This window comes from Siphateles boraxobius, unplaced genomic scaffold (assembly GCF_051911475.1).
Source record: "Siphateles boraxobius isolate OS27281-9 unplaced genomic scaffold, OSU_SipBor_1 296, whole genome shotgun sequence".
Classification (NCBI taxonomy): Eukaryota; Metazoa; Chordata; class Actinopteri; order Cypriniformes; family Leuciscidae; genus Siphateles; species Siphateles boraxobius.
Genome location: NW_027508915.1, coordinates 845,001 through 855,000, shown reverse-complemented (window position 1 = coordinate 855,000; position 10,000 = coordinate 845,001). Strand labels below are relative to the sequence as shown.

The 10,000-nt window shown below is 35.4% G+C and overlaps 5 non-coding genes across 5 annotated transcripts; all 5 read left to right on the top strand.

Annotated features, from left to right (window-relative positions):
• Positions 1-277: 277 nt before the first annotated feature.
• On the top strand, positions 278-396 carry LOC143754950 (5S ribosomal RNA). The gene has a single exon (XR_013208714.1). It is a non-coding gene; the product is annotated as a 5S ribosomal RNA (ribosomal RNA).
• Positions 397-6,466: 6,070 nt separating this feature from the next.
• On the top strand, positions 6,467-6,585 carry LOC143754949 (5S ribosomal RNA). Its single transcript, XR_013208713.1, has one exon. It is a non-coding gene; the product is annotated as a 5S ribosomal RNA (ribosomal RNA).
• A 701-nt stretch (positions 6,586-7,286) lies between these two features.
• LOC143754948 (5S ribosomal RNA) lies at positions 7,287-7,405 on the top strand. Its single transcript, XR_013208712.1, has one exon. It is a non-coding gene; the product is annotated as a 5S ribosomal RNA (ribosomal RNA).
• Positions 7,406-7,686: 281 nt separating this feature from the next.
• On the top strand, positions 7,687-7,805 carry LOC143754947 (5S ribosomal RNA). The gene has a single exon (XR_013208711.1). It is a non-coding gene; the product is annotated as a 5S ribosomal RNA (ribosomal RNA).
• Positions 7,806-8,185: 380 nt separating this feature from the next.
• Positions 8,186-8,304, top strand: LOC143756201 (5S ribosomal RNA). Its single transcript, XR_013209912.1, has one exon. It is a non-coding gene; the product is annotated as a 5S ribosomal RNA (ribosomal RNA).
• Positions 8,305-10,000: the final 1,696 nt, after the last annotated feature.

Here is a 10,000-nt window from a genome sequence, read left to right as displayed (position 1 = left end):
AGTTCCTCTTAGTTTAAAAAAAAAGACTCACTGAGCTTCTGCAGAAAGCCTTTAAAAGTCTCTGAGATTCTTCAGAGAGCATGAAAGAGTTTGAGTTTTTTCAAAAGTTCTTCTAAGTTTAAAAAAAAAGACTCACTGAGCTTCTTCAGAAAGCCTTTAAAAGTCTCTGAGATTCTTCAGAGAGCATGAAAGAGTTTGAGTTTTTTCAAAAGTTCTTCTTAGTTTTCTTCATTAATGGTCTAACCTTTTAAATTGCCCAATTTTGGCAGCAGTTTTCGCTTACGGCCATACCACCTTGGTCACGCCCGATCTCGTCTGATCTCGGAAGCTAAGCAGGGTCGGGCCTGGTTAGTACTTGGATGGGAGACCGCCTGGGAATACCAGGTGCTGTAAGCTTTTTTGATTTAAAAAAAAAAAAAGAGTCCCTGAGCTTCTTCAGAAAGCCTTTAAAAGTCTCTGAGATTCTTCAGAGAGCATGAAAGAGTTTGAGTTTTTTCAAAAGTTCCTCTTAGTTTAAAAAAAAAGACTCACTGAGCTTCTGCAGAAAGCCTTTAAAAGTCTCTGAGATTCTACAGAGAGTATGAAAGAGTTTGAGTTTTTTCAAAAGTTCTTCTTAGTTTTCTTCATTAATGGTCTAACCTTTTAAATTGCCCAATTTTGGCAGCAGTTTTCGCTTACGGCCATACCACCTTGGGGCACTGTTGAGCAACCAGGAAGTGGTGTGTCTGCAAAACCAAGAGGTTCTCTGATTTTTTGTTTGTTTTATGGTTTTTTTGTTTAAAAGTTTGTGTTAGTTTTTTTGTAGTATAGTTTTGTTTTTTTGTTTTAAACCACAAACCAGCAGCTGCGTGCTGCCGGGGGAGTGGTTTTTGTTTTGTTTTTTTCGTTAGAATGAGTGATACGGACAGACTACTCGGCATCAACACGGAAATGGCGGCAGAAACTGAAATGGCAAAAGAACAAAGGACTGAATTAAGACAACGAGAAAAGATCATAAGCAACACCAAAAGACTATACAAGAAGGAGGCAACAATAACTATTGATGTGAGTGAAACAAGAGATGGCAATGGAGAGAATATCATCAAAGCAATAACAAAGAAAATCGGTGTGGAAGGAATTTTGGCAGTGCGCCCAAAACAACAGAAACAATATGAGGTAACAATGGAAAATGAGGATTTATGTGATGAACTGTTAAACGGACTGGAGATTAATGGACAAATGTGTGAAGTGAAGAAGTTGGAAGACAGGGAGTATGTAGTATCGTTTATGCATCTACCCGTTTATCTGGAGGACGAGGAAATCATAACAAAACTGGAGGGGTGGGGAGTTATCCCCGTCTCAACTGTAAAGAGGAGATACTATCCAGGCACGGGCATTGAAGATGGCACAAGGTTCATTAAGGCAAAATTCCCAAGAGAGGTTGCGTCACTTCCATACAGTACGCGGTTTGAGACAGCAGAGGGAACTCAGCATTTTCGGGTGATACACAATAAGCAGGTTAAAACCTGCCGGTTGTGTATGAGCCCGGAGCATATCCTGAAAGACTGTCCAGATTTCAAGTGTCGCAAATGTGAGGAGCATGGCCACTTTGCACGGGAATGCAATGCAGTGAAGTGCCCAGACTGTTTTAAAACACTAAACAAATGTGAATGCTGGATGCAGAACAACGAGGAAGAGGAGGAGCAACAAGTGAACGGGCAGATGCATAACGATATTACAGAAACTCAAGAAACAAACAAAAAGGAAGAACAATATGAGACAACAGGAGGAGAGAAACAAGGGACTAGTAAAGAACAAGAAAATGAGGAGCAACAGGAAGTAGGAGATCAAGAGGAAAGAATGGAGGAAGATGAATCAACAGAAGAAACAATATCAAGGGGAGAAGAACTGAATGAAGTAAAACTGGCACGAGATGAAGGAAAGAAGAACCAAACGGAGGCACAAAATGACAGAGAACTGGGAATAATGCCACGAAGAAAACAACAGAAGGTAACACCTAATTTAGAACTGGCAAAAAGAAAAAGACTTAAACAATTAGATAATGCGGTTGAGGGGTTGAGAAGGGAAGACGGAGAAGATAATCAAGAATGAACGTTTTTAATTATTTATTTTTGTACAGTATGGTTTTAAATTTGGTATGTTGGAATGCAAGAGGTTTAATCGGTAAAAGGAAATTTGAAATGTTAAATGAACTATGTAAAAAACAAGATGTGATAATTTTACAAGAAACAAACTGGAAAGAAGAAATGATAGAGGATGTGAAAAATAGATGGAAAGGGCAAATATTTTATAATAATGGTGATGGAAGGTTGGGAAGAGGGGTAGCAATTTTAATAAGAGAAAATGTTGAAATTAATTCATGTGAAGTATATAATGACAAAAAAGGCAAATGTAATGGGATTAAAATTACACAAGGTGATAATGAATTTGTGATAATTAACTTGCATGCACCTACGCATGAGGGAGAAAAAAGGGAATTTTTTGAGGGAATTAGGATTTTAACAAAGAAATGGAATAATTTAATTTTAGTTGGGGATTTTAATACAGTTTTTAGTAAAATTGACATGGCGGATGGGATGGTTTTTAAAACAGATGTGGGAAGGAAAGTGTTAAAAGAGATGATGGAGGAGAGAAATTTGATTGATGTCTGGAGAGATGAAAATGAAAGAAAAAGAGACTTTTCCAGAAGACAATTAGTAGGGAATTTCATGTGTCAGACAAGAATAGATTTTATTTTGAGTGTAAGGGAAATGGAATGTTTTCTGGAGGAAATTTGTTATAAGGATACCAGCTTGAGTGACCATAAGATGCTTTTATGGAAAATTGATTTTAGTAGAGAAAAAAAAGGGCCTGGTGTGTGGATTTTAAATTCAGGAATACTGGCAAATGAAAGTTACAGAATAGGAATTGAAGGAATATTAGAAAAAGAGAAAGAGGATGGAATGTACTTTGAAGATAAAAGATTGTGGTGGCAAAATGTAAAATATGAAATAAAGAAATATTCTATGAATTACAGTAAACTGGTACAGAGGGTCAAAAAAGCAAACGAGGTAAAAATAAGGGCAAAGCTAAGAGACGAGACAAATAAAAGTAAAGTACAGATAGAACAGATAATACGGTGGGAAGAAGAGCTAAGGAAATTTGAGGAAGAAAAGTGTAAAGGAGCAATATTAAGAAGTAAGGCAAAATATACAATTGAAGGAGAGAAATGTACAAAATTTTTCTTTGGTTTAGAAAAAAACAGAAGAAAAGCGGAAATGATAAAAGAATTACAAAATAAAAAAGGAGAAATAGTGAAGGACATAAAAGGGATTTTAAAAGAAGTAAAAGAGTATTATGGAGAACTTTTTGGAACAAAAGGAATAGATGAAAAAGAGAAAAACCTATTACTAGAGTGTGTTACGACTAAAGTAAGTAAAGAGGATAAGGAAGAATGTGAAAAAGAAATTAGCAAAGAGGAAATTATACAAGCTATAAATAGTTTAAAAGGAAGGAAAAGCCCAGGCACGGATGGGATAGTAAATGAATTCTATAAAGTTTTTAAAGAGAGAATAAGTGAAATTTTACAAGAAGTATATCAGGAGATTTTTAAGAAAGGGGAAATTGACCAGAGGATGAGTATGGGATTGATGAAATTGATTTATAAAAGGAAAGGAAGTAAAAATATTTTAAATAATTTTAGGCCAATAACAATGTTAAATACAGATTTGAAAATACTAGCTAAGGTTCTTGCAAACAGACTTAAAAATGTTTTACCAACAGTTATAATGACTAACCAAGCGTATGGGGTGAGAGGGAGAGATATTGCAGATATTACAGGTGGTATAAGAGACATAATAAGTTATTTAAATGAAACGCAGGAGGATGGATATGTTGTTAATTTAGATTTTGAAAAGGCTTTTGATAGGGTAGAACATGGGTTTTTATTTTCAATTTTAGAACATTTTGGGTTTGGGAAAAATTTTAATGATTGGATAAAGATTTTATATAAAAATGTAATGACAAGAGTAAAGTGTAATGGGTTTTTAACTGAACCTTTTAGAATAACCAGGTCTATTAGACAAGGATGTCCACTTTCTGCACAGCTGTATACTTTGGTAGCAGAACCTATAGGATTAATGATTAAAAAAGATGAATGTATAAAAGGTATTAGAATAGAAGAAGGCAAAGAAGAAAAAAGGATATTTCAGTATGCAGATGACACAACGTTGTTTTTAAAAGATTTAGAAAGTGTGAAGGAAGTAATGAGAAAAGTAGAGAGATATGGAAAAGGAACAGGAGCAAGAGTGAATGAAGAAAAGACAGTGTACATGAGGTTTGGAAGGGTACCAAATTTGGTTGGGGTTGTACATTTTGAGGAAGTAAAAGAAACAAAAATTTTGGGGGTGACTTTAGGGAAAGATGAGAAGGGGGCAAGAGAAAGAATGTTTGAAATGATGGTGGGAGAAATGGAGAGGAGATTAATTTTTTGGAGGGGAAGGATGTTAAGTTTGAAAGGGAAAATTTTAGTGGTAAATGCATTAATGTTATCTAAAATGTGGTATATTTTAACTGTTAGTGCAACACCAAGATGGGTGGAAATGAGACTGAAAAGATGCGTGACAGAATTCGTTTGGGAGAAAAAACCCCCAAGAGTTGCATATAACACTTTGATTGGACAGACAGATAAAGGAGGGATGGGGTTAGCTGATGTAGAACTAAAGAAGAAAAGTATGAGGATCAAAGTGGTGAAAAAATATATAGATGAAGAGGAAAAGGGGGAATGGAAAGAAACAATGAAATATTTTTTGAACAAATGTGGGGAGGTGAAATTGGGGGATAGTGTTTTATGGATGAAAATGAAGGAGTGGATGTTTAAAGGAGTACCAGAATTTTATAAGGAAGTTTTAAAAGCTTGGGGTTTTTTCCTCTCTAAGGTGGATTTTAAGCCAGCGGAGAGAGAAGAGATTTTAAACCAACCATTGTTTTTTAATAAAAATATTGTGAATAATGGGAAGGAAATGTTTTTTAAAAAATGGTGGGCGGTTGGAATTTCAAGAGTAAGAGATATATTGTATGAAATAAGGGACGGATTTTTACCAATGCAAGTGATCATTGATGAGTTAGAGGAGGCAAAGGAAGAGTATGATATAAGTTGTGTAAAGAAACAATATGAAGAGATGAAAAATGCAATACCTAATGAGTGGCTGAATAAAATACAGAGTGGGGAGAGAAGAAAGAAGGGAGAATTGAAATGTTTTTTTACAAATCAAGGTAAAAGAATGGAGTTAAAATTGGGGAATATGAAAATGTTTTATCATGTTTTTATGGAAGAGGCTTTTAAAAAGCCGAATTCAAATGAGATGTGGTTGAGACATTTTAATGGTTTGAGTGAGAAAGAAATATGGAAAAATATGAGAGGGGTTTTAATAAGCACAGAATTGGAAAGCTTGGATTATTTTATTAGGCATAATGTTATTTATTCAGAAATGAGACTGTGTTTAATGAAAAAAGAGCTAAATGCATTGTGTAAGGTGTGTAAAAAACAAGATGAAGGTTTGCTGCATTTGTTTTTACTGTGTGAAAAATTAAGTGCCTTTTTAAAAATGGTAAAGAATATGATAAATGAGCTAAGGGAAAAAACAGAAGAGGGAGATTGGCAAAGAATTTTGATGTTAGGAATGGAGGAGAAGTGTAAAAACAAAGAGGTTATAAATCTTTTATTTATGCTTGCAAGAAAGGCTATTTGGAAAAGAAGGAATATAGTTAAAATTAGAGATGTTGCGATAGATGTGTGGATTCTATATAAAAATATGGTGAAAGACTATATGTTAACACTCTATAACTATTGGAGATTGGAGGGAAAAGAAGAAGTGTTTTTTAAAATGTACACAAATGAAGTGGGAAATATATTTAAGAAATATAAAATAGAACTAGACATATAAAGGAGGCAAAGAATTTAAGATCTGGTTGGGGAAAACTGTAACAAATATTTCTGAGATCAAGTTGTTTTTAATGAGAATTGTCTGTATTTGTGCACTTTGTTCTGTATTGTTTTAAGAATTTTTAATAAAAAAAAAAAAAAAAAAAAAAAAAAAAAAGTCACGCCCGATCTCGTCTGATCTCGGAAGCTAAGCAGGGTCGGGCCTGGTTAGTACTTGGATGGGAGACCGCCTGGGAATACCAGATGCTGTAAGCTTTTTTGATTTAAAAAAAAAAAAAAAAAAAAAAAAAGAGTCCCTGAGCTTCTTCAGAAAGCCTTTAAAAGTCTCTGAGATTCTTCAGAGAGCATGAAAGAGTTTGAGTTTTTTCAAAAGTTCTTCTTAGTTTAAAAAAAAAGACTCACTGAGCTTCTTCAGAAAGCCTTTAAAAGTCTCTGAGATTCTTCAGAGAGCATGAAAGAGTTTGAGTTTTTTCAAAAGTTCTTCTTAGTTTTCTTCATTAATGGTCTAACCTTTTAAATTGCCCAATTTTGGCAGCAGTTTTCGCTTACGGCCATACCACCTTGGTCACGCCCGATCTCGTCTGATCTCGGAAGCTAAGCAGGGTCGGGCCTGGTTAGTACTTGGATGGGAGACCGCCTGGGAATACCAGGTGCTGTAAGCTTTTTTGATTTAAAAAAAAAAAAAAAAAAAAGAGTCCCTGAGCTTCTTCAGAAAGCCTTTAAAAGTCTCTGAGATTCTTCAGAGAGCATGAAAGAGTTTGAGTTTTTTCAAAATTTCTTCTTACTTTAAAAAAAAGACTCACTGAGCTTCTTCAGAAAGCCTTTAAAAGTCTCTGAGATTCTTCAGAGAGCATGAAAGAGTTTGAGTTTTTTCAAAAGTTCTTCTTAGTTTAAAAAAAAAGACTCACTGAGCTTCTGCAGAAAGCCTTTAAAAGTCTCTGAGATTCTTCAGAGAGCATGAAAGAGTTTGAGTTTTTTCAAAAGTTCTTCTTACTTTAAAAAAAAGACTCACTGAGCTTCTTCAGAAAGCCTTTAAAAGTCTCTGAGATTCTTCAGAGAGCATGAAAGAGTTTGAGTTTTTTCAAAAGTTCTTCTTAGTTTAAAAAAAAAGACTCACTGAGCTTCTGCAGAAAGCCTTTAAAAGTCTCTGAGATTCTTCAGAGAGCATGAAAGAGTTTGAGTTTTTTCAAAAGTTCTTCTTAGTTTAAAAAAAAAGACTCACTGAGCTTCTTCAGAAAGCCTTTAAAAGTCTCTGAGATTCTTCAGAGAGCATGAAAGAGTTTGAGTTTTTTCAAAAGTTCTTCTTAGTTTTCTTCATTAATGGTCTAACCTTTTAACTAGCCCAATTTTGGCAGCAGTTTTCGCTTACGGCCATACCACCTTGGTCACGCCCGATCTCGTCTGATCTCGGAAGCTAAGCAGGGTCGGGCCTGGTTAGTACTTGGATGGGAGACCGCCTGGGAATACCAGGTGCTGTAAGCTTTTTTGATTTAAAAAAAAAAAAAAAAAAAGAGTCCCTGAGCTTCTTCAGAAAGCCTTTAAAAGTCTCTGAGATTCTTCAGAGAGCATGAAAGAGTTTGAGTTTTTTCAAAAGTTCTTCTTACTTTAAAAAAAAGACTCACTGAGCTTCTTCAGAAAGCCTTTAAAAGTCTCTGAGATTCTTCAGAGAGCATGAAAGAGTTTGAGTTTTTTCAAAAGTTCTTCTTAGTTTTCTTCATTAATGGTCTAACCTTTTAAATTGCCCAATTTTGGCAGCAGTTTTCGCTTACGGCCATACCACCTTGGTCACGCCCGATCTCGTCTGATCTCGGAAGCTAAGCAGGGTCGGGCCTGGTTAGTACTTGGATGGGAGACCGCCTGGGAATACCAGGTGCTGTAAGCTTTTTTGATTTAAAAAAAAAAAAGAGTCCCTGAGCTTCTTCAGAAAGCCTTTAAAAGTCTCTGAGATTCTTCAGAGAGCATGAAAGAGTTTGAGTTTTTTCAAAAGTTCCTCTTAGTTTAAAAAAAAAGACTCACTGAGCTTCTGCAGAAAGCCTTTAAAAGTCTCTGAGATTCTTCAGAGAGCATGAAAGAGTTTAAGTTTTTTCAAAAGTTCTTCTAAGTTTAAAAAAAAAGACTCACTGAGCTTCTTCAGAAAGCCTTTAAAAGTCTCTGAGATTCTTCAGAGAGCATGAAAGAGTTTGAGTTTTTTCAAAAGTTCTTCTTAGTTTTCTTCATTAATGGTCTAACCTTTTAAATTGCCCAATTTTGGCAGCAGTTTTCGCTTACGGCCATACCACCTTGGTCACGCCCGATCTCGTCTGATCTCGGAAGCTAAGCAGGGTCGGGCCTGGTTAGTACTTGGATGGGAGACCGCCTGGGAATACCAGATGCTGTAAGCTTTTTTGATTTAAAAAAAAAAAAAAAAAAAAAGAGTCCCTGAGCTTCTTCAGAAAGCCTTTAAAAGTCTCTGAGATTCTTCAGAGAGCATGAAAGAGTTTGAGTTTTTTCAAAATTTCTTCTTACTTTAAAAAAAAGACTCACTGAGCTTCTTCAGAAAGCCTTTAAAAGTCTCTGAGATTCTTCAGAGAGCATGAAAGAGTTTGAGTTTTTTCAAAAGTTCTTCTTAGTTTAAAAAAAAAGACTCACTGAGCTTCTGCAGAAAGCCTTTAAAAGTCTCTGAGATTCTTCAGAGAGCATGAAAGAGTTTGAGTTTTTTCAAAAGTTCTTCTTACTTTAAAAAAAAGACTCACTGAGCTTCTTCAGAAAGCCTTTAAAAGTCTCTGAGATTCTTCAGAGAGCATGAAAGAGTTTGAGTTTTTTCAAAAGTTCTTCTTAGTTTAAAAAAAAAGACTCACTGAGCTTCTGCAGAAAGCCTTTAAAAGTCTCTGAGATTCTTCAGAGAGCATGAAAGAGTTTGAGTTTTTTCAAAAGTTCTTCTTAGTTTAAAAAAAAAGACTCACTGAGCTTCTTCAGAAAGCCTTTAAAAGTCTCTGAGATTCTTCAGAGAGCATGAAAGAGTTTGAGTTTTTTCAAAAGTTCTTCTTAGTTTAAAAAAAAAGACTCACTGAGCTTCTGCAGAAAGCCTTTAAAAGTCTCTGAGATTCTTCAGAGAGCATGAAAGAGTTTGAGTTTTTTCAAAAGTTCTTCTTACTTTAAAAAAAAGACTCACTGAGCTTCTTCAGAAAGCCTTTAAAAGTCTCTGAGATTCTTCAGAGAGCATGAAAGAGTTTGAGTTTTTTCAAAAGTTCTTCTTAGTTTAAAAAAAAAGACTCACTGAGCTTCTGCAGAAAGCCTTTAAAAGTCTCTGAGATTCTTCAGAGAGCATGAAAGAGTTTGAGTTTTTTCAAAAGTTCTTCTTAGTTTAAAAAAAAAGACTCACTGAGCTTCTTCAGAAAGCCTTTAAAAGTCTCTGAGATTCTTCAGAGAGCATGAAAGAGTTTGAGTTTTTTCAAAAGTTCTTCTTAGTTTTCTTCATTAAGGGTCTAACCTTTTAAATTGCCCAATTTTGGCAGCAGTTTTCGCTTACGGCCATACCACCTTGGTCACGCCCGATCTCGTTAGTGGTACGATCCAGGAAGTGTGCTGGCAGTTGGGAGAGAGAGGCTCTCCCATGTGCTCTCTCTTAGTTATTTTTTGTTTTGTTTATTTGAAGTTCTGTTTACTTGTATGTTATTTTTTTAATCCCCAAGCAGTTTATCTGCTTGGAGGAAATCTTTCTTTTGAATAATGGACAGATTAAATGGTAAAGACCCAGGAACGGCAGGAGGAACACAAACGACGATTGACCAAGATGCAATGGACAAAGGATTGAGAGAGTTTAACGGATTAAACAAGGAGGCTTTTGGGCAGAAAAGTGCTAAGAAGAGAATGGAATATCTGAAAGAGGCAACCGTGGTGATGGATATAATGAACAAAAAAGGAATAAAGGCAGAGGATATCATCAGAGAAGTGACAAGGAATATAGGCAATGGTAAACTATTGGCAGTGAGACCAAAGAATTCTTTGGAATATGAACTTACTTTGACGTGTGCGGATGACTGTGATGATCTGATGGACGGTGTGGAAATTAAAGGACAACTCTGTGTAGTAAGGAGG